The sequence below is a fragment of the Sorex fumeus genome, unplaced genomic scaffold (genome assembly GCF_029834395.1).
Source record: "Sorex fumeus unplaced genomic scaffold, SorFum_2.1 ptg000008l, whole genome shotgun sequence".
Taxonomy (NCBI): Eukaryota; Metazoa; Chordata; class Mammalia; order Eulipotyphla; family Soricidae; genus Sorex; species Sorex fumeus.
This window is the reverse complement of record NW_026606065.1, coordinates 55644091-55667280: the sequence shown is the minus strand read 5'-3', so window position 1 is coordinate 55667280 and position 23190 is coordinate 55644091. Positions and strand designations below refer to the sequence as shown.

General features: G+C 38.6%; 1 non-coding gene across 1 annotated transcript; it reads left to right on the top strand.

Annotated features, from left to right (window-relative positions):
- Positions 1–22863: 22863 nt before the first annotated feature.
- Positions 22864–22935, top strand: TRNAG-UCC (transfer RNA glycine (anticodon UCC)). The gene has a single exon. It is a non-coding gene; the product is annotated as a tRNA-Gly (tRNA).
- Positions 22936–23190: the final 255 nt, after the last annotated feature.

Below are 23190 nucleotides of genomic sequence, written 5' to 3'. Positions count from 1 at the left end.
AAATTAGGGTCCAACAAATGTGTGTATGCCCTGAAATAGGAAAGGGTGCACATACCTCTCAGCAATAGATACTCTTATCCTTGAAATAGCTCCTTCCAAAACTACCAGTCTGAAGACAGCATTACCCAGAGTTTTGTGCTAAATGTTTGTAGTACTCAAAGTTTCAACGTTTGGGGCTGGAGCAATAGCACAGTGGGTAGGGTGTTTGCCTTGCACAGGGCCAACCCAGGTTCGATTCCAAGCATCCCATATGGTCCCTTGAGCACTGCCAGGAGTAGTTCCTGAGTGCAAAGCCAGGAGTAACCCCTGTGTATTTCCAGGTGTGACTCCCCCCAAAAAATTTACACATTGAAACCCCGAATCTCCATGATGATGAGGTCTTTGAGAGGCAATAAAGTCAGGATGGTAGAAACCTCCTGATTAGTGGCGTCCTTATAGAAAGACAGAGTCTCCTCCTTCTTTCCCTCTCCCCACCTTCCACCCCACATCTCTTTCTCCAGAAGTCAATCCTGTTGGTCACCTGACCTCAAACTTTCATCCTCCAGATTCCCTGCACATGCAATTCAGCAGTTCGTGGTACAGTCATCTGAACCGGCTCAAGAGCCTGCATTGACACACCAGTGATGGAAAGATTTCTCACAGATATACATATCCCTTTCTACTGGTTCTATAAGCATGAACTTACAACTCCTTCCTCACAGCAGCCGGGGGTTAAGAATCATCATTTCCCCTCTCCCTCTCTCTTTTTTTTTTTTTTGGTCTTTGGTCACACCCAGCAATGGTCAGTAGTTACTCTTTATCTGCACTCAGGAATTACTCGTGTAAGTGCTCGGGGGACCATATGGGATGCTGGAAATAGAACCCAGGTCGGCTGTGCAAATGCCCTACCCACTATGCTATCGCTGTGCTATCGCTCCAGCAGCCCACCCCCCCCCCACACTTAAACTCAAAAGCAAACTATGTAAACAAATCCTATCCTATGTGAAGTTTATGAAGGCTCCACAAGGCTTCAAGATTATAATTACTGTAGCTGGGAGCATTTTCTCTGAAACACAACCTCCAGCTGTACAGCAAGCAGCCCTGATGTGACCCAGCCATAACCTTTGCTCCATAAGAGAAAAGAAACCATCACATTTGAATCTTTTTTTTTAATGCAGATACCCAAACTGCCCAATATCTTAATTTCCCCAAATTATTTACTAATCTGGACTTCTTTGAGCCCAGACAAGGGGTTAATACCTTAAAGACAGAAGCAGGACAGGTCAATACACTCGTGCAAAATCCACAGTTTTACTTCTCCTGGCTCTTGAATTCATCAGATTTAATACTTACAAATGTTTTTAAATAAAGACAACCCCTCGCCATGCTCTTTGTTCCAATTAGGCTTTCTCCTCCAGACTCTACCAGATGCTAAACTTTTGCCACTTTACAAATATACCTGTGTATGATCCCCAGAACATCTCATCCACTCCTGGCTCACACATTATAAGAAGGTGAATATACACACTAAGCTTCATGTGTTTCTGAGGTACATAAGACTGTTTCTCTTCTTGTTTCTTTCCAATACTAACTCAATTATCAAGTAACACATTTTTATGAAGGAAGTTTAATCAATTCATTATATATGAAAAGTCCTTACTTGTAAAATATCCCCACAGTGACGGAAAATTTCATTTAAAAATTTAAAGGATCCTAATCCAGAGCATTTTATAACTTCTTGGAAATTTTAGATGTACATATATTCATTCATACACAAGCATGGAATAGCAACAACTAGTGACTAGAATCTATTATCAACATTCGTAATCTCTTAAACTTTCTATTTGTTACATATTAACTTCACAGAAGAACATTACAGTGAAAATAAATTTTCATAAATATAAGCACCTTCACAAACTTCACATAGAATGGAATTTGTTTACATAGCTTGCTTTTCAGAATTTCTGATTAAATGTTTTCATTTAAATGGAAAATAATATTTAATGTAATATCTAGCCTAAAGTGTCCCTGAAGCTTCAATTGCAAACAATCATAATAAAGAATGTTCTTGTTTAATCTACAAAATAAGTACATTTGATTTTAATTACTTGGATAATGACTAAGCAAGTACATGAGGCACATCCCTTCCAAGAGATAATGAAAGACACAGAGGAGCAAACAATATTCCTGCGAACAGACCATCACATTCTGACTCCGAGGACGACTCCACTAATGAAACTCTGTCTTTGCAAATGACTCATCTTCTGAAGACTGCTCTGAAGATGTTGGAAATCAGAATGATGCATGTGAAAATGAAATTAATCAATATGAAGATGGGGAACAGCAGTCTATCACAGAAGAGCTGTTTGATAATAATGAAATTGAGGAAACAGTCAGTGGTAGAGAAACAAATGAAAGCACGGGAAATGTCAATGATAATAATGAATAAGTAACTAACTCTTAAAATTCAAGAGGTAGAGTTAGCAAACAAAGACAAATTATCATCCAGAAAAAAAATTACAAAGACATGAAGCTATAGCTACTCGTTAGTTTACTCAAAAAAAAAAGATATGAAACTATTAACATGGTAATAAATTTAAGGAGGAAGAGTTCTAAAGTTTTAGATCTTCATATCAACAGTTAAGTCTAGGGTGACTGGAGTGATCCAACATAAAAGCAGATCATTCAAAGAAAAGACTAGAAAGTTCTACTGGATTTCGAAAAGGCATTTAGAAATGTCAATTTGAAACTTCCTTAATTGCCCTCACCTGTTTTGCTCATACTGAGTTTCCAGCTCTATGCTAGCCTACTTTGTCTATCCCAACAGTATCTCTGTCTTCAGTGACTCTCTTAAGTTGTTAAATGTAGAGTTTTTTCTCAATTTCATACTGCAAACTAATTCATTTCTCTCATAAATGATATTACATAAACATTCTGGTGGTGAATTCTCAATATATGGAATAGCACCTGGAGAAACTTTGGTTCCATTGTGCTTTTTTCTACAGTGTTATTACTCTGTTCAGACACCTTGAGTAAAGTTAGTCAGAGGAGAGTGACAGATACATAATGATCTCTCATATGTGTGGGATGTTAAGAAATAGTAAAGGAAATACAAATGGCCAAAGGCAGCAGAGACTGGGAACTGGCCTACAGAACTGAGCTTATCAGAGTTGGGGGGGGGGCTTAAAGGTGGGGAAACTGAGGCAGAGGACAATGGTGAAAAGTGTAGTGATGAAACATTGTATGCTTAATAGTATAGCAAATTACCCCGACTAGAAAAAAGTAATAGAATTCTATACATATAGAATTCTATATAATGTTGCTCCTATGTAAATAACTTGTTCTCTAAGCATTTCTCTTTTCCTAATTACACAACCCCACAACAAAATAACCATTATAATTTGGAGGTGGAGGAATAATATAGTCGGTAGGATACTTGTCTTGCATGTGGCCTACCTGGGTTTGATCCTCAGCACCCCAGACGGTCCCCAGGCACCACCAGGAGTGATCCCTGAGCGCAGAGTGAGAGTAAGCACCGAATACTGTTGCTATGCTCCAATACACAACCCCCCCCAAAAAAAAGGAAACTAAAAGTGAGTTTAGCCTAGTGGGTAATTCTTTAATTCAGTCAAGTCTTCTAAGTATTAGGTACAAATTTATATGTGATGTTCTCCTGATTTCATATTTGCTTCTATTTTCCATCATATTAAATCTTAGATTTTATTCTATTGTTTTTTACATCTATATTTGCATTTATTTCTTCTTGTCATCGATGTGTAAAATGAAACACACTTAAACGTTTCTGCTGCAACAGTGTGACAATACGACCAAAAGTATATCTGTCAGAAATTTGAGGGTGAAAAAGCAAGCAAATGTTCATATATTACAAAACAGGAATTACAAGGAGCAAATGGGACAATAAGTTGAGTTAAATCAGTAAAAGTTGCAAAGTAAGACACAAGAACCAAAAGCAACACATAACCAAAATTAACAATTGAGCTATTTTTAAAAAACAGCAATTGCAAAGTTGAGAAATTCAATACCATCTCATGAAGAAAATCGATTATAATTTTAATTTAAAAAAATAAAAATAGAAGTCTACATCTGTTGTTAAATGGGAAAATTATCACAAGATGAAATTATTAAAAAAATTTTAAATATGCCCCCTCTAGGGAGAAAGAATTGAGGTGGATTGGAAGGTATAAGAATAGATTGCCCCATACACAAATATCACTTAAATTCTATCTTTAAAAATAGAGCAGATGGATGATTTAAAATAATAACTGAAACTCTAATTTGATTTAGTATTCAGAGCCTTTGTGAGATCTCATACATCATTTCTGTGGAGTTACAAGACCATAACCAAGTGCAGGTGCATCAAAGATTAAATAAGTGAGGGAGCAAAGACACTATATACAAGCAATTCTGTCAAGACTTTGGGGGTGGCTGGGGGTAAGATAGAGAAAAGAGCTCAAGCTATGACTAGAAAATCAAGAGAGGACTTTTTACAGAGAGAGCATTGAGTGTATATATCCCCAGAAGTGCTTGAAGATGAATACCGAAGACACAGAAAGGCTGATATTACTTTTTTGCAGTGGGAATCTCGAGCCAGTGGTACTTGACGGTAAGTTCCTATAATGCTTGAGGACCATGTGACTCCAGGTACTAAAACCAGGAATCCTTCATGCGTTCCAGTTCTTAAACTATCTCCCCTTCCCCTGAATCAATTGAAGGAACACTTCCTCTGGCAGTATCTGGAAAGAGAATTGAATGGTTTTAAGGTCCTGTCCTTGAGGAACTCAGGGCTGAAAGTGAATTCAGATGAGACAGTTCTGTACAAGGGGTTATAAGAACATAGAAGGGATTGGAACTATAGAGAAGAGATTAAAGAGCTTCACAAAAAACTTGGACCAGTGGAGAAAAAAGCAATTGAAAATTACACACACACATACACACACACACGTACACACACACACACACACACACAAAGTAGCAAACTTTACCCTTAAAATTGGTGAAGGAGGTATATTTTATGTTTATTTAGCCACAATAAGCAATATGCAAAGTGTACAGTGACATGGGGGAAAATGTTATATTTGGGTGATATAATTAATAGAAAATAACCAATGTCTATAAATGTTGAAAAATGAACTGAAAAGGTAAGTTGATGGAGGACAGATAGTACAAGGATCTTAATTGCTAGACTAAAGTGTTCACTATGAATTAATTTATTCCTAAAATGTTTCAAAGAAGGTGTACTTTCAATCTCTGTTTTATTCAGCTGTGTGTTATTTTAATACTTACATTGATCATGAGGTATTTATTTAATACAACAGCTTAAAGGAAAATGAAATTAAAAGCACTTATTGAATACTTGCAATTCTCTAGGCATGGGGTAGAGAGATACAAACAAAATCAAATCTGTGCCTTTTAGAAATAATATCATGAAAAGTGGCAGAATCAAATGACTTGCTGTGGCCAATTAAATGAGTGAAAGTAGCATGTGGCATGATCCACAGGGAACCATTTCGGTGTTACTAGCTTACAGTCCAGCTTACTCTTTGCCTGCCATAGACCATGGAAGTATATTTCAAGAAAAGAATGTCATCAGTCAAAGAATTCTGGAATGTTCAGCCAAATCTGCTGTGTAACCTCGTATAATTTTATAGTCTAAGTAGAGTATAACTTGATATTGAAAAAAATATTGTGGATTTAAGTCACCTACTTTTAGGATTTCTTACTGTTACATAGGATGACTTAACCTCACTGATACACAGCGACAGCTCCCAAATCTCAGAAGGAATTGCCAGGAATGTTGACATCCAGCTTGTTAAAAGCTTTATTGCTTGCCACAGTCAGGTTACCCTAGATCAGGGTGTGCACAAGCACTCATACACACTATTGGAAACCTGTATATTTCTCAGTTTTCAAGCCCTCTCTAAATCCGAAGCTTACTTTTTTCAGACATACGAAAGTACAAATAGTGCCAGATTTGACATAGTTGGGAGATGATCTAAGGAGTACTCGCCTTACACCATCACACCCTTAAACTTCCCTCTAACTTTCTCAAAACGGCCCATCACTAGCCCTGTGCTCTGAGAACCAAAAAAAATCACGTACCTTTCATTCCAGTTCCTGCCTTTATTTTTGAATTATTTCTTTAACCTAGACTACCCGCGTGCTAGTACCTGATAATACCAAGACACAGATGACCCTTTTTCATGAAATACTATATTAATTATCTATATCTGCGTATAATACAAATGCATTCAGACTTATGATCCATACAAAGTAATTCTTCCTACAAGTGAAAGAAAGAAGAAGTAATGAAATTTTACTATAGACCTCCTCATGTGCCTGGTATTGTGTGAGGTATCTTTGGAATTCTCAGAGTTTTTTATGTTTTTCCTTGTAACTTTTAAAACTCTATACTTAGTATAATATATCATATATTATCCTTTTTAGAAGAATATCAGCATTATTTATTGAGCCCAGTCTTGCAATAACATGTTGTAGACTCTCAGTAAATATTATTATTCAACAACAGAAAAGAACCCCAAATGTCTTCAATATATATTTATATTTATATTTTTAATAGTTCTAAAGGGAAAGAAATGACATTAGAAATATATCCTTCACCTCCATGATTAAGTCTTTACCTGGATTGCAAACACTGCAGTATCTGTCTGTACAGTTCATCTTAAAAGCTTGTCCTGTGCAAGAAGAGACCCAGGTCTTTGGAATCTGCTGAAAGGCCCTTGTAAAGACTTGAGGATTTTATCTGGTGCATATTTCTCATCTACATAATTGCTGAACTCAAGTAAAAGTCACTGCAACCACCAACCAATCAGAAGGCCTGGGTAAAATTGCAGGAGGAAGCCCAGAGAAAGAGTAAAACAGCTTTAGGCTTCACAGGACACTAATTAATCATTTTGGCGAGAAGTTCCTCTCCCCATGGAGCTTAATGGCTTCCAGAGAAGGTTTGGATGAAACATTTCACCAGATGGATCCAGTACCTACATTAAGATTTCGCCACCCACACCCTTATGTATTCAGTTATTTCTCCATAAAATATTTGCTAATGTGTTGAATTAATGGAGTTTTGTTAACAAATTGAAGAAATCTATAACAATTCACCTTTAATTTTTCATAACAGTTTAAAATAAAACAGATAATTCATATTTGTGATTATCGCTGCAAAACTTAATACTTATTTAATTATTGTTTTACTTAATGAACCAGTGTAGCAGCATAGCAGTGGCAAATTAATTCTGCTGAAGAAAAGAAAAGAAAGGGAAAGAGATGAGACGAGAAAATAAAAGAAAAGAAAAGAAAAGAAAGGAAAAGAAAAGAAAAGAAAAAAAGAGGGAGGAGAAAGAGGAAGGAGAGAGGAGGAATAAAAAAAGAAAGAAGGGGAATAAGGAAGGAAGGAGGGGGTAAGGAAAGAAGGAAGGAAGGAAGGAAGGAAGGAAGGAAGGAAGGAAGGAAGGAAGGAAGGAAGGAAGGAAGGCAGGCAAGAAAAAAGGAAGGAAGGAAGGAAGGAAGGAAGGAAGGAAGGAAGGAAGGAAGGAAGGAAGGAAGGAAGGAAGAAAGGGAGGGAGGGAGGGAGGGAGGGAGGGAGGACACCCTATTTTGTACTGAATTATTTGAATTTAAGGAAATAAAACATGATTTATTTCAAAAGTCATCATGCTGCATGTTCCTTGTAGACACTGAATTTGAAGCATAGGTTATATAAAACAAGTTTCCATCCTGTGAGCACCTACAAAGCAGGTGTTTAATCCCACTGAACAGATGAGGAAAGTGAGGTTTAGGGTGATTAAGTTACCAAGGTTAGTTGACTTAAAATGTATAGAACAAGTATCAAGACCTGTTTCTTCTTTATCCAAACCCCAGCATCCTCCAGAATTATACTTCATAATATAGCATATATAATCTCATTTTATAGAAATTTTGTTCAGAAGATACATGCATATGTAAAAAATTGTAAGAATGATTTTACATATGCAGTTTGGACTTGAAAATTTTTTAAATTTCAAAAAGAATAAAAGAGAAAATACACATTTTATGAATCTAACCTTCTGCTAAGAACAGGCTGAGATAAAACAACTGAGGAACAAAATATTAGTTATGTTTTTACCTAGAAATTAATAATGATCAGCTTTATTTGCAAGGCTTTACAGCAAAGGTTAAAATAAATGTTGATAAATTAAGACTATTAACACAGACTGGTAATCATCTAAATAGCAATTTAGTGACATTGCCATCTTATAGTTTAATGAAATGAAAATTTGAATTGATTGTATAAGGAAAGAATTTCTTGTTTATTCTAATCTTGATATTATGGCTGATAATTTCACCAGCAGTTCTGATGAAAATATACCTTATGTAGCAACACCACAGGAAACTAATGATCATAATGAATCTACCTGTCGCCAAAGTACAAAGATAGAGACTCATAAATCTTATAAAAATCACTAAAAGCAAACAACTACTCAGAACAAACAAATTATTATTTTATCATTGCTTACATGTTTTCTACTTTGAAGATAGTGTTATTATTTTCTGAGAATATTGTCAATAAACCTTTTAGATATTTGTATTTTATTTTAACATTTACTCTCTCTACTTCACAGAAATTACCGAAGACTAAATTTTAGTCCTCTCTGTTTAATGATTATAATGCAGTGGCTATTTAATCTTTTTCATCAAAAGATGAGGAGTCAAGTGATAAATAATATTAATATTCATCTTTTGGCCATAGCATTTGTCAATTTTTATAATGTATGATTAAATTATAAGTTACTATTCTAATTCAAAATAAAAGTAGATGAATTTTGTAATTTTTTAAAATTTGTACCAAAATTGTGCTAAAAATCACAAGAGCAGATACTTCAGCGGAGAATGTGATGTTGGAACATTGAATTCATGAAATCCTATCATTGGTAGTATTATCAGTTACTGTAGTTAAAATAAAAAATAGAATGCATTTTAAAATCGCAAGATGATTTTAAATGCACATGAAATAAAACTTTAGCCAATTACCCAGAAAAGTCCATAGTTCTAATGATCTTTAAATAAAGAAAAACTAAACTAAATATAACAAAAATCTTTATTCAAAGACAGTTGTGGTCACTAGATATCTCCCTCCACTGTAAACATCCAGTTCATAATACATAGATCAAAAATGAGCAGGTTATTGTGAGAAAAAAATGAGATCCACATAGATTGAGCTCAAATGAACAGGAGGAGGGATTGTTGATTAAGAACTTTTAATAAAAGTCATAATTTTTTTATTATTTGATTATAATATTCACTCATTATATGTCCTCACCGGGGTCCCTTGGACGGGGGCGGGCTGAGCTTCCCTCCCTGCCCCGAACAGAGCCCTGGCAGCTAAAGACCTCCAGAAGCAGCCACAGCCATGCTTAAGACCACTCTCCACACGTTCAGACAAACCTCATGCATGAAGGAACCGGCAGAGGAACCCAAGCATGCGGGACCCGGAGCTGAGATCTCCAAGCCTGATCAGATTGGGACTGGGCCTCCTCCACTCAGATCCCCCATCTTCCGGTAGGTAGGCGTTACACCCACCAACTGCCCCTGGCGCCGGGTTATCCCATCAACGGCCAAGACCCAGAGACTATAAAACCCAGCTCTCGGAAGCACACATGGCCGCATTTGCAGCCGTGCTACCTCTTATTATCTTGAAGAACCCGGTAGACTACCAAGAGTATCCTGCCTGCACAGCAGAGTCTGGCAAACTGCCCGTGGCATATTCGATATGCCAAAACCCAGTAACAATCATGGGTCTCATTCCCCTGACCTGAAAGTGCCTTGAATGTGGCACTTTCTAAAATCTCCGTACTAGGACAAAGGAGACATTGCTGGTGCCTGCTTGAGGAAATCGATGAACAACAGGATAACAATGATACAGTGATTACCTCATAAAATTTAATATTTCCAAAATTTTGACTCTATCATGTTTATGATCATGTTATCATGTTACATGGTAGCACTGTAGCACTGTAGCACTTATTCATCAATTTGCTCAAGCGGGCACTAGTAATGTTGTTGTTACTGTTTTTGGCATATTGAATACACCATGGGTAGCTTGCCAGGGGTGGGATACTCTCAATAGCTTGCTGGGCTCTCCAAGAAGGGCGGAGGAATCAAACCCAGCTCGCCCAGGTCAGCCGTGTGCAAGGCAAACACCCTACCCACTGTGCTATCACTCCAGCCAGTACTTACCTAATATATATATATATATATATATATATATATATATATATTGCAATATGTGTTCCAGGACTCCAGCTCAGCAGTGCAGCACACTCCTGGCATGTGTGAAGTCCTGAGTTTGGAGTGAGGAGTGAGCAAGGAGCAATCAGGGGCTCTCAGAAATCCAGCAGCAGCAAGAATCTCTGTCTGTGGATAGCCACAAAGAGCTAGGGAATAGAGTAGAGTAGTCCCAGGGGCCTAAGTCCAGGGTTATTGCTGTGAAGTTTGATCCTTGGTAGTGTGTGCGTGCACTCACACACACACACACACACACACACACACACAGAGTTCAATGGCTTGCTTTTACTATAAAACAATGATATGATAGAAGTTGTGGTGAGTGACATATACTGTTGCCAACAATTTAAAGTGTGAGCTATGGAGACTAAAGAGACAATATAAGGGTTAAGATGCTTGCCCTGCATGCAGCCAACCCCAGTTGGATCCCCAGCACTGGGTGGTCCCCTAAGAACTAGTGGTGGTGATCTGTAAGTTACAGAGACAGGAGGAGTTCCCAAAAACCACAATATATGACCTAATAAGACCCAAGAAATTAAATAACAATGACAAAAAAAAAAAAATTGAGTTCCTGTGTCAAACTCCACTCTGATTCCCAGCCGTGCCTCTTACCAACTGCATGACATGACATCAAGTAAGTCCTTTAACTTTTTGCACCTACAAATTGGGAAGAGTAAGAGCAGAATCCTAAGAGGTGTTTTGTGGAGATGAAAGGAATTGGGGTTTCAAGTAGTGTGTAGCACTTAAAAGCATTCAATGGGTATTATCCCTAAAGACACATCTGTGAGGGCAAACACAATAAGGATGCCAGAGTTGGAGCTGTGCACGCTTCCTCATCTGAAACTTCAGAAATGGGACATTTTTTAAAAAATGGATCCTTAGAAAGCTTGAAGGAAAAGAAACTTAGAAGAGTGTTTTTTCAGGACAGTCATGTTATCCAATAGTTTGAGCCCAAATTATTACATTCCTATTATATTTCGCAGTTATATCCTGATGTGTTACCAAAATAAGTCTATTTTCTTTATTTTAAAAAAATTAATTATTTTCATGGCCTTGCGCCTAATCAAACCTGGTTGGATCCCTGACACCACAAATGGTCCCGAGTACTGTCATGAGTAAACCTTGAACGTGCCTTGTTGTAGCATAGATAGAAATAATCATAATAATAAATACCCTCTAGACTTGAAGGAGCACAAAATTAATGTGGCAGAAACTCTCGAATTGTCCTAGCCCAGGCACTGGCTTTCCCTGCCAAGAGAGCTGTTGTCATCCAGAGTGGGGCTAGACAGACAGGTGCAGATTATGTGGGTCAGTTCCCTGAACACAGTGAGTTGGGCTGGAGTAGACACTGAAAACAAGACTGTGCTAGAATCTGAAACTGAGATGCAAACATACTAGCAGTTAGTATTGCAACTCACCCAAATGTTGAGTTGTCCTGTTTCTCGCAAAAACATGTAAGCAAGAGGGGCCAGAGTGATAGTACAGCGGGTAGGGCATTTGCCTTGCACATGGCCAACTCAGATTCAATCCCTGGCATCCCATATGGTCTCCCCAGCACCACCAGGAATTATTCCTGAGTGCAAAGCCAGGAGTAACCCCTGAGCATTGCTGGGTATAACCCAAAAAGAAGAAAAAAATATGTAAGCAAGGAAAATAGTCTGAAAGGTAAAAAGAACAATCAGACATTGAAAAGGGGGCCTGAGTTTCTGACACCTTTTTTATTACTTTATTGAAGTCTCTGCCTGAGTTTGGTTACATTTACAAATTTGGGGGTCTTTGATTTCCTTGTTTCTTCATCCCAACAGATATAGAGCCTTTGCTCGTATTATCAGCCACTGTACTTTATGTTACTTCCAACTAAAATAACCTTCTTTTTTAAATACCAGATTTAGGGAGCCAGTGCAATAGTATAACAATAGCAAGCAGGGCACTTGCCTTGCATGCGGTTAACCCAGGTTCAGTCCCCAGTACTCTTTATGGCCCCACAAGCCCTGCCAGGGGTGATCCCTAAATGTAGAGCCAGGAGTTATCCCTGAGAACATCCAGGTGTAACCCCCCCCAAAATATTATACTCACATAATTAATACTTAAATAAAATAATGATGTTCAACAGCTTTGTAGATATATAAATTAATTCATAAATAATTTTTTAAAACAGCAAAATAGAAATAATTTCTAAAAAATGGAACATCTGAGTCAACAAATACTTTATGTGTTTACTATCTACTATAATAAACTATATTCTAATCAAGTTTATTATAGTCAGGGTATTTAAAGGGAGTCTTTATGTCCAAATTGGTGAAAAAGTGCTTCAAGGAATGCCCTGCCACAGAGGCAGGGTGGGATGCGGGGGTTGGGGGCTTGGAGGGATACTGGGACCAGTGGTAGTGGAGAATGGTCACTGGTGGAGAGATAGATACTTGATCATTGTATAACTGAAACCCAAGCACGAAAACTTGTAAATCCACAACTGTACCTCATGGTGTTTCACTGTGTTTCACTAATTCGTCGATTGCCTCGAGCAGGCTCCAGTAACGTCTCTTTCATCCTAGCCCTGAGATTATATTCAAGTGTTTCACTAATAAAAATGTTTAAAAAAAGAAAAAAAATGATGTTCTAATTTATAAAATATTTATAAAATAAACTTTAGATGCACAGACACAGCTAAGTAGGAGGAATGCCTTTTAAGACTGCTTTTCACAAGTGATTTGGGTTTATACCTTATTTTAAAGCTTACCTGATCTTCAAACCAAAGAATCTTTCTCTACTACCCTTGCTCTCTTTTTGCCAACTCCATGCAGTGGAAAGGTTTAGTCCAAGCACAGTCCCCGTGTGCCCTTCCCAGTCACTCTCTGTTTAACTGGATCATACCAAATGGAGTACCACCATGCAACACTATCATTATAGGTTAGTCCCCAGTTCTGCTCTTCAACAATTTGCCCAAGTTAATACAGTTGATAGGAGGTTTACACAATAGCACACCAATCCCAAGTGCTATGCTTCTCCTATTGTTTTAGAGCAGAACAGAGTTCTTATGAGCTCCTGGGCATGGCTGAGGAGACACAGATTAGGTATTTTTACAGTGTTATTTACCTACAAGGCTCAAGTTCAAATTCCTTTGTCTGGTGTTTGAAACCTTCCACAGACTGTTTTTCACCAGTCATTCTTATTTGTGCCCCGACATACTGTCCTGTCACACTTTGAACATCCCTCAACACATCAACAGTCCCCTGCTTCTCTTTATTCATTCATCATTCATCATCCTGTTATTCGTCAATTGCCTCGAGCAGGCCCCAGTAACGTCTCTTTCATCCTAGCCCTGAGATTATATTCAAGGCTCTTTAGGAGAATGAGACCCATCAATGTTACTGGTATTTGGCATATTTGGTACGCCACGGGGAGTTTGCCAGACTCTGCCCTGTGGGCAGGCTACATTTGATAGCCTGCAAGTTTGTCCAAAGTAGTAATGAGATAATAAGATGTCATAAAAAGATGTCCTGATAAGAAGTCGCACGGCCGCGAATGTGGCCACGCGGTTCCGGGAGCTGGATTTTATAGTCTCTGAGTCTTGGCTGTTGATGGGATTACACGGCGCCAGGGGGCCAGGTGGTGGGTGTGACCCCCGCCTACTAGAATTTGGAGGATCTGGGTGGAGGATGCTCGACTCCAATCCGAGTAGGCTTGGAGATCTCGGCCCCGGAACCTGCGTGGTTTTGTCCCTCTGCCAGTACCTTCATGTGTGCGGAGAGTGGTCTCAGCATGGTGGTGGCTGGTCCTGGAGGTCTTCGGCTGCCGGAGCCCTGGTCGCGGCGGGGAGGAAAGCTCAACCCGCTCCCCTCCAAGGGACCCTGGCGAGGAACAACCAGGTGCAGGGGCAGGAGACTGCACTGGTCTCGTCCGGGAGCTTCTCTTTATGTCAGTCTCTATCTGCACAAGCAGTTCACCCTTGTCCTGCCTACCAGCATCTTATCCATACTTCTAAGCTAATAATTAACCAGAAATTCCCTTTCGTGTTAGGCTGAGTTTGCCCCATTAGCATTTCCACAAACTCACAGTTAGACACCCCTACCAGGAACAGGTCAGAGCAGAAACTTTCTCAGAAAGAAAGACAGTGGTTATGGTCTGATGTATGGTAAAGACCAAGCCAGCAGGCAAATATTCTATCTATTCAAGTACCACAGTACTGATGAAAGGATTCATTTGGAATTTGTTTCTTTGATTCCAAGTTGACTCAGAATGAAAATATTTAAGTAGCTATATGTAAATTAACTTGAAATACATTTCTTCTGTGCTAAGTCATGCAAGAAATGGATGTAAGAGAAAAGAGGAAGAGAAAAGAGCCAAGGTCAGAGGAAAGGTCATCCAGATAATCAAATATAAATTTGGCAGGCCTTCAGAGCTGTGCTTTTAATTGATTAGAAAAACAACAACTGACATCACTATCATGGATATCACTGGATTTCATTTCATTCTCTCAGAGAATTTGCTGCAATCAAAGGGAAGAATATCATTTCAATTGATTTTTAATACATGACAACAAACATTTCCTTTTGCCATTATGCTTTTGCAATTGAGAAGGCTCTGGCTAAAACATTCACAGATGAAAAAGTACAATCTACTCATTTCGTAAAAATGATTTGGTTTTGTCGGAGAAGTCAATTCAGGTTTGGGTCAGTTGGCAAAAGAGATGCTAGATACCTATCATTTAGCTCCTATTGATACAACTGCCTAATGTTCTTTTTGAGAGTAGCAACAAAGTCAAATAGTGAAACATGCAAGACCAAGAAGAGAAAGTAGCTCAATCCTACTTTCTTTTTTCCATTAGATCTGGAATGCAATATCGGTGACATTGTATAACCTGCTTGTGGGCTTCTTCATCTGTAAAATTAAGATAATAACGCTACTCCTCCTCAAATAGCAGAAAATGGCAAATAATAATTTTACTGCTTAGGACATAGAATTTGACCAACTTTATCATAAATAGGTGAATAAAATACTTCTGTGGTTGCAAAATGGCTTTATGATTAAAAAAACTTATAAACGAATATGAATGATTTTTAAATTCTCAAACATGTAAGAAGTGATATCAAAAACTGTTTTAAAAGTAAACACACATCATAACCTCAGATACAAAGTAAAGCCTTGGTTATTTATTATTATTATTATTATTATTTGACTCTTTCATCTTGAATTCATGCTACAGTTTCTGGTTTTAACTGTTTCAATTAAGTCTACCAGTAGTAAATTCTTTTAATGAATGTAAAGCTCCAGCTTCATTATAACAACAATAGCAATAGTAATAACACCAGGAAATAAAACAAGAACTTTTCTTCTGTGATTTCATTTCACTCACATGGTTAATTTTACAGGAGGGGCAACAGGAACTTAGAATTAGATAATTTGGTGACCATCCTGCAGTCAGTGGAATGACAAACCTCAAAGCTCCAGAACACTCAACCTGGTGACAATGTTCCTGTAGTTGGCTGATTGTCCTTTGGGTCTACTTTTATCCGCACACATCCTGCTATAGTCTGACTGTTAACCTCTGTCCACATTTCTGTGATGAAAACCTATGCTCAAAGCTCACTATGATGGTGTGACAATACCTGGGACTCTTGGGAGATGCAAATGGCCTTAGGGTGGGCATTCTCTTATAAAAGAGAATCCAGGGAGATATCTTGTCATTCCACCAGGCAAGGACACTGTAAGAAGTAACCGGATATTGCTTATAAATGGACAGACATGGAGAGTGTCATGCTGAATAAAATAAACCAGAAGAGGAGAGGTACAGATATGGAATGACTGCAAGCATTTTTGAGATATAAAAAAAATAGTATGAGACTAATATCCAGGAAAAACAGGATCAGAAGAACTGGTTCATGGTTGGAACTTGCCACAACCGTGTGTGTGTGTATGTGTGTGTGTTGGGGTGGGGGGCAAGGGAAAGTAGGATAGAGAAGGGACCAGGATGACAATAATATTTAGGAATGATCACACACAGTGATTCAATTTTAAAAAATTAATTCTTTTTCAAACATAAGTGTATATCCCATAATCTGTTAAACAACAAAAACATAGATGCTAAATCAACTTTTACATTATTATTTATTGTGAATGGATCGATTTCCTGAGTCATTCTATAGAATCATAATTAAATAAATAGCCTTATTGATGCTATTCATATGAAAATCAGCTTAGTTTTAACTAAAAATCTGCTGTTTGAGCACTCTTTACAATAGCCAGAAACTGGAAGAAACCTGAGTGCCTAAGAACAGATGACTGGTTAATGAAACTTTGGTACATCTACACAATGGAGTACTATGTAGCTCTTAGAAAAGATGAAGTCATGAAATTTACATACAAGTGGTACAACATGGAAAGTATCATGCTAAGTGAAATGAGTCAGAAAGAGAGGGATAGACATAGAAAGATTGCATTCATCTGGGGGATATAAAGTAACAAAATATGAGATTAATACCCAAGAATGGCTGAGATCAGCACCAGGAGGATTACTCCATAGCTTAGAGGCCAGCCGGGTGTTCTATGGGAAAGGACAGCTCGGATAGAGAGGGGAGCACCAAATAAAGGGTGTCTGGAGGATCCTCCCGGGAGGGGAGAGGCATGTTGAAAGTAGACTATGGACTGAACATGTTTGCCACTCAATGCCTCTTTTGCAGACCACAACACCCAAAAGAATAGACAGAACAAAAGGGAATGCCCTGCCACAGAAGCAGGGTGGGATGGGGGGAATGGGGGTGGGAGCGATATTATCCATGGTGGTGGAAATGGGCACTGGTGGAGGGATGGGTGTTTGATCATTGTATAGTCGAGACCCAAGCACAAAAATTTGTGGATCTACAACTGTACCTCATGGTGTTTCACCAATAAAAAAAGGGGGGAAAATCTGCTGTTTGAAGCATTCTTCTTTTTATTCCTGCTGTACCAATGACATTGAGGCCACCTTTCTCCTCTGTAAACCGTGTGTTTATTAATGCAGACTCTCTTCATTTTGCTGTATGGCTCTCAGTAGTTAAGTTCAGTTTTTCTAAGGACAACAGTTCATATATCAGAACTATGTAAAGGTACTAAGTTATCAACAATATATGTATTATATTTTAATTTTTACCTGTAGCACTGTAGCACTGTCCTCCTGTTGTTCATCGATTTGCTCAAGCGGGCACCAGTAACGTCTCCATTGTGAGATTTGTTACTGTTTTTGGCATATCAAATATGCCATAGGGAGTTTGCCAGGCTCTGCCATGCAAATGGGATTTTTACCTATTAAATTTATATTCAGAAAGGTATAAAGAACCATAATTCATGTAATACTAATTGATAAATAATGTATTTAATTTTTTTAAACAATAAAGACATTTTATTATACAAAAAAAAAAAGAAATGATGACTTTGGACAAGAACTGAGTGTTGAAAGTATGTAAAGGGACATAGATGATAAAGTTTCAGTATATGTATTACAAAGCATAATTCCAAAAGGAGAGAGATAGACACAGAGAGAGAGAGAGAGAAAGAGAAGTGAAGTGCCTGCTATAGATGTTGGCAGGGATCTAGGTAGGAGAGAAACTGGGAGCACTGGTGAAGCAAATGGACACTGGTGAAGGGACAGGTGTAGGAACATTAAAAGGTAAAGGTAAAGACCCTCCCGTTGATCGTCGATTTGCTCGAGCGGGCCCAGTAACGTCTCCATTGGAGACTTTGTTGTTACTGTGTCTGGCATATCGAATACTCTCGGTAGCTTGCCGGGCTCTCCGAGAGGGGCGGAGGAATCGAACTCGGGTCGGCCATGTAGGCCGCTTGTAAGGCGAACGCCCTACCCGCTGTGCTATCGCTCCAGCCCTGTGTAGGAACATTATATGACTGAAACCCAATCATGAATGACTTTGTAACTGTGTATCTCACCGTGATTCAATTTTAGAAATGACAATCTCTTTTAAAAAAAAACTAATTGGCTAGAAACCAGAAAGAAGAGTTTTACAAGAATATAAATATGCTGCTGCCTTAATTTTAAACTTTCCAGCCTCCAAATCTGTAAGTAACAAAATTTTTATTTCTGGCAAGTCACCCAGCCTGTGTTCTATTAGGGAAATGTGCACAGTTGAAGATGGACAGTTGAAGACACATGTCCTAACTAGACTCCTTGGGGCAAGATCCATGGTACGTCAAATCCTGTCCACATTAGTCATTGTATGACTGTGATTCACTGCTCATATGCTGAGTTATCTACTGAGTCATATTAGGAGCACTGTAGTTCTTGGTTTTCAGATATTTTTATCTATTTCAGGCCACTGTATTTCAAAAAATACCAACTGCTGGCTGTGTAAAAAAGTAACTTACACAAGATTACAGGTATAAATATCAAACCGAATTCCACATGAAATATACTTTAAAGGGAAAATATGTACATAGTAACCATTTGCACAGAATTATAGCCTTTTTCTCTTACTATGTTGGCTATTATAATTGAACAACTATATTGCTGTATTTAAATACTGTAGCATTCTAAGAACAATCTCCTTTTCCTATTAGGTGCCTTTAATTTTTTGTGCTCACTGCATGTTGCTTAACAACTCGACTCTTTACATAATTCTAAAATATTGAACTCTATGTTAAACAAGTAAAATATTTTAAGATAATGTCCTGAGGGAATAGTATTTCATCTTATAACTCAATATGCCTTAAAGTAATTATTTAGATATCAATATGCAAAAGAGCAGTATGTTGTAGTGCCCTATATTTCTTTTTATTTTGCTTCTTCGAGGCAAGCCATAAATTCCAAAATGCAAAGAAAAAATATGAAAGAAGAAGTTTGTAGTTGCTTTTCTTAACAAGAATGTTTGCCTAGGGAGAGAGGAATTTTGCTTGGTCCCTTCCTAATTATTCATGTAAATTAAATTCTACAAGTGAAGAAAAATTCATAAAAGTCATACTTACTCATCTGAGAGGGAGCTATGGCATATGAATGGGGCCCATAACCTCAGAAGGTGAAATGTAGAAAATATCACAAGCAACTCCCACATTAAGTTAAGTGAACCAAAAAAAAAAAAAAAGAGGGAGGGATTATTGGTGTGAAGGAGACTTCAAGGATATCCTCCCTAATCGCCTCTTAATAGTCTCAAATCTCTGACACAGGAAACAAATCAAGAACTCAGAGCATGGAATTATTAATCACTTATATTTGATATCACATGTAAGCACCACTAGGCACATCTTAAATTTTAAAAACCTTTTAAGTATATCTTTAAATGCACAGAGTGTAATTTAGGTTTTAAAGACACTTAGAGACAACACATCCTACAAAGGTGAATTGCACATTTCTATGTTCTTCCCGGAAACCCACACTGTTCTCCCTCGTACACCATATATATGTGTATATATATATATATATATATATATATAGGTAAAAATTAAGAATAAACAGCTACAGATTAGTTTTCTGATTTCTATCTAGTATCAAACTGGACTACTCAGTAAACGTATACTGAATGCCTCCTGTATATAACAAATGCTAAGCAATATTGCAATTCTTAATTAAGTAATTTCATTAATTCTTTTACAAAAGATTTAATCAGAAAAGACTTAAGGCCCTCCTGTTGATCATCGATTTGCTCGAGCGGGCCCAGTAAAGTCTCCATTGGAGACTTTGTTGTTACTGTGTTTGGCATATTGAATACGTGACGGGGAGCTTGCCAGGCTCTGCCGTGTGGGCGAGATACTCTCGGTAGCTTGCTGGGCTCTCCGAGAGGGGCAGAGGAATCGAACTCGGGTCGGCCATGTTGGCTGCGTGCAAGGCAAACGCCCTACAGCTGTGCTATCAAAAAAAATACATCCACCAACCATTGAAATATTATGCTTTGCATATCCTCAACGTTAAGTTGAAAATTATGAAGGGGAGCCAAAGAGAAAGTCCAACAGGTAAGGCGTTTGCCAGCAGCCAACTCAGATTGGATCCATGCCATGGCATGTGATCCCCTGAATCCTACCAGGATTGATCTTTGAGTGTTGTGCCAGAACTAAACCCTGATCACATCTGGTTGTGACCCCAAAGCCAACGAATATGTGTATATTAACTATTTGTATGGAGAAGATGAATATATATAATAAAGAAAAAAAGCTCTGTTAAATGTTAAACATAACTTCTGTTAAAAGTTCTGTCCTACAACTTCTGTTAAAAAGTTGTTAACAGAATTTGAGAGCTGGTGAGACAAGAACAACAATTGAAATACCATATATGGTGAGTTGGAAATAAAGCTAGATACCCAAGTACACACAGGGCTGTAAAGATAGTAGAGTAGGTAAGGCACTTGCCTTGTATGCAATCAATCCAGCTGTATTATCCCCGAAATCCCAGACAGTTCCCCTAGACCTGCCAGGAGTGACTCCTGAGCATAAAGTCAAGAGTAAGCCCTGAGCTCAAAGTCAGCTATGGCCCAATACATAATATCCCAGATGCATTCAGGTAGCTGAAAGAATCTGACCAGAGCTCTAAATGGACTGTCATCTATAGAAAAAAGACATCACCTGGAGCAAAACAATTTAACTGAGTCTGTTACTCAAGCCTCGTAAGGCTGAGCAAGAGAAGATGTAGGAAGAAGACACAAAAGAATTGCTGAGGAAGTTATGGAAATTCCCTCTGTAACTACTACCTGGTCATAGCACTGAGAGACACTGGGTGGAACAGAAAGAAAGTATGAATGCACCAAGCAGATCATAATAGCAACAGAATATCAGGAAAGCTAGCAACTGAGAGACGATCACAAAATTTGACAAAGATAGCAGTTAAGAACAGAACGTTCAAGAAGAGTACCAAATGTTAGTAAGTGCATGAAATGATGCTCAATATCAGTGAGAAATCATTAGAAAAATACAAATCAAACCACAATGAGCTATCACATTACACTGATTAGAATGACTGTGGAATTGGGGGTGGGAAGTGTAACTTTCTGGCAGTAACATAAAGCAGGAAATTATCAATAAATCAAGTATTTAGACAGCCAGTTTGACCTCCTTTCCCACTCTACTCTCACCAAAAAATCTTTATAATATTTCAAAGCCATCCACTCTTTATCCCACAATCATAATCTTTAAAATACAAATTCACATTTAACTCAGAACAGTACTTTAGGGGTTGGAAAGGTAGTACAGAAATTAAGACACACTGTCACCCCTGGTTCAATGCCTGGTACTTGGTCCCCTGAGTACCGCCAGGTATGGCCAGTAATAGCCTCCAAGCACAACTCATGTGGCAGAAAAAAAAAGAAAAGGTTTTAATTTCAATGGCTCAGATTAGTACCAGGAATTTTGCTCCATGGCTTGGAGGCCAGCCACACATGCTAGAAAAAGGCAGCTCAGATAGAGAAGGGAGCACCAAATAAAGGGCATTGGGAGGATGCTCCCAGGATAGGAGAAGCATGCTGAAAGTAGACTATGGACCAAACATGATTGCCACTCAATGCCTCTTTTGCAAATCACAACACCCAAAAGGAGAGAGAGAACAGAGGGGAATGCCCTGCCACAGAGCCAGGGTGGGATGGAGGGATTGGGGGTTGGAAGGGATACTGGGATCCGTGGTGGTGGGAAATGGGCACTGGTGGAGGGATGGGTATTTGATCATTGTATAATTGAAACCCAAGCACAAAAATTTGTAAGTCTACAACTGTACCTCATGGTGTCTCACTAATAAAAATTTTTAAAAACTTAAAAAAAATTTAAAAAATTTAAAGGGCTGGAGTGATAGCACAGCGGTAGGGCATTTGCCTTGCACGCAGCCAACATGGCCGACCCGAGTTCGATTCTTCCGCCCCCTTGGAGAGCCTGGCAAGCTCCCGAGAGTATCTCGCCCGCCCGGCAGAGCCTGGCAAGCTCCCTGTGATGTATTCGATATGCCAAACACAGTAACAACAAAGTCTCCAATGGAGACGTTACTGGGCCCACTCGAGCAAATCGATGAACAACGGGAGGGCCTTTACCTTTACCTTAAAAATTTAAAAAAATAAAAATGATGAGCTTTGAAAAAAAAGTTTTTTGCTTTATGGACAGTGCTCATTAAACTTAGAATTCAGCTTTCATATGAACCAGCAATTCCACTTTTGGGCATCTATCCCCAGGACTTTAAAAGCGTTCAAAACGACGTCTGCACATCATTATCCATTGTTGGGATACAATGGCTAAGATATGGAATCAATGTAGGTGTCCTACAACAGAGCAGTGGATTATGAAGATGTGGTAGATATATAAAATAGAATACTATGCAGTTGCAAGGGACAATAAAATCATGCAATTTGCTGCTACCTGGTTGGAGTAGGAATAGACCATGTTAAGTGAAATAAGCCAGAAAAAAAAAGACTAATACAGGATGATTTCACTCTTCTGTTGTAGCACTGTAGCACTGTCCTCACGTTGTTCATTGACTTGCTCGAGTGGGCACCGGTAACGACTCACAACAAATTGTGAGACTTGTTGTTACTGTTTTTGGCATATTGAATATATCACTCGGAGACCCCTCGAGCAGGCCCAGTAACGTCTCCATTGGAGATTTTGTTATTACTGTGTTTGGCATATCAGGCCGCCGCGTTGGTGGTATAGTGGTTAGCATAGCTGCCTTCCAAGCAGTTGACCCGGGTTCGATTCCCGGCCAACGCAAGGCTCTTTTGCACTTTGTGTGGGAGAAACCTCACCGAAGACTTTCAATTCTGAATTTGCTTATTTATTGGGCTGGAGCGATAGCACAGCGGTAGGGCGTTCGCCTTACAAGCGGCCAACATGGTTGACCCAAGTTCGATTCCTCCGCCCCTCTCGGACAGCCCAGCAAGCTACCGAGAGTATTCGATATGCTCGAATATATCACAGGTAGCTTGCCAGGCTTTGCTCTGCAGGCGAGATACTCTTGGTAGCTTG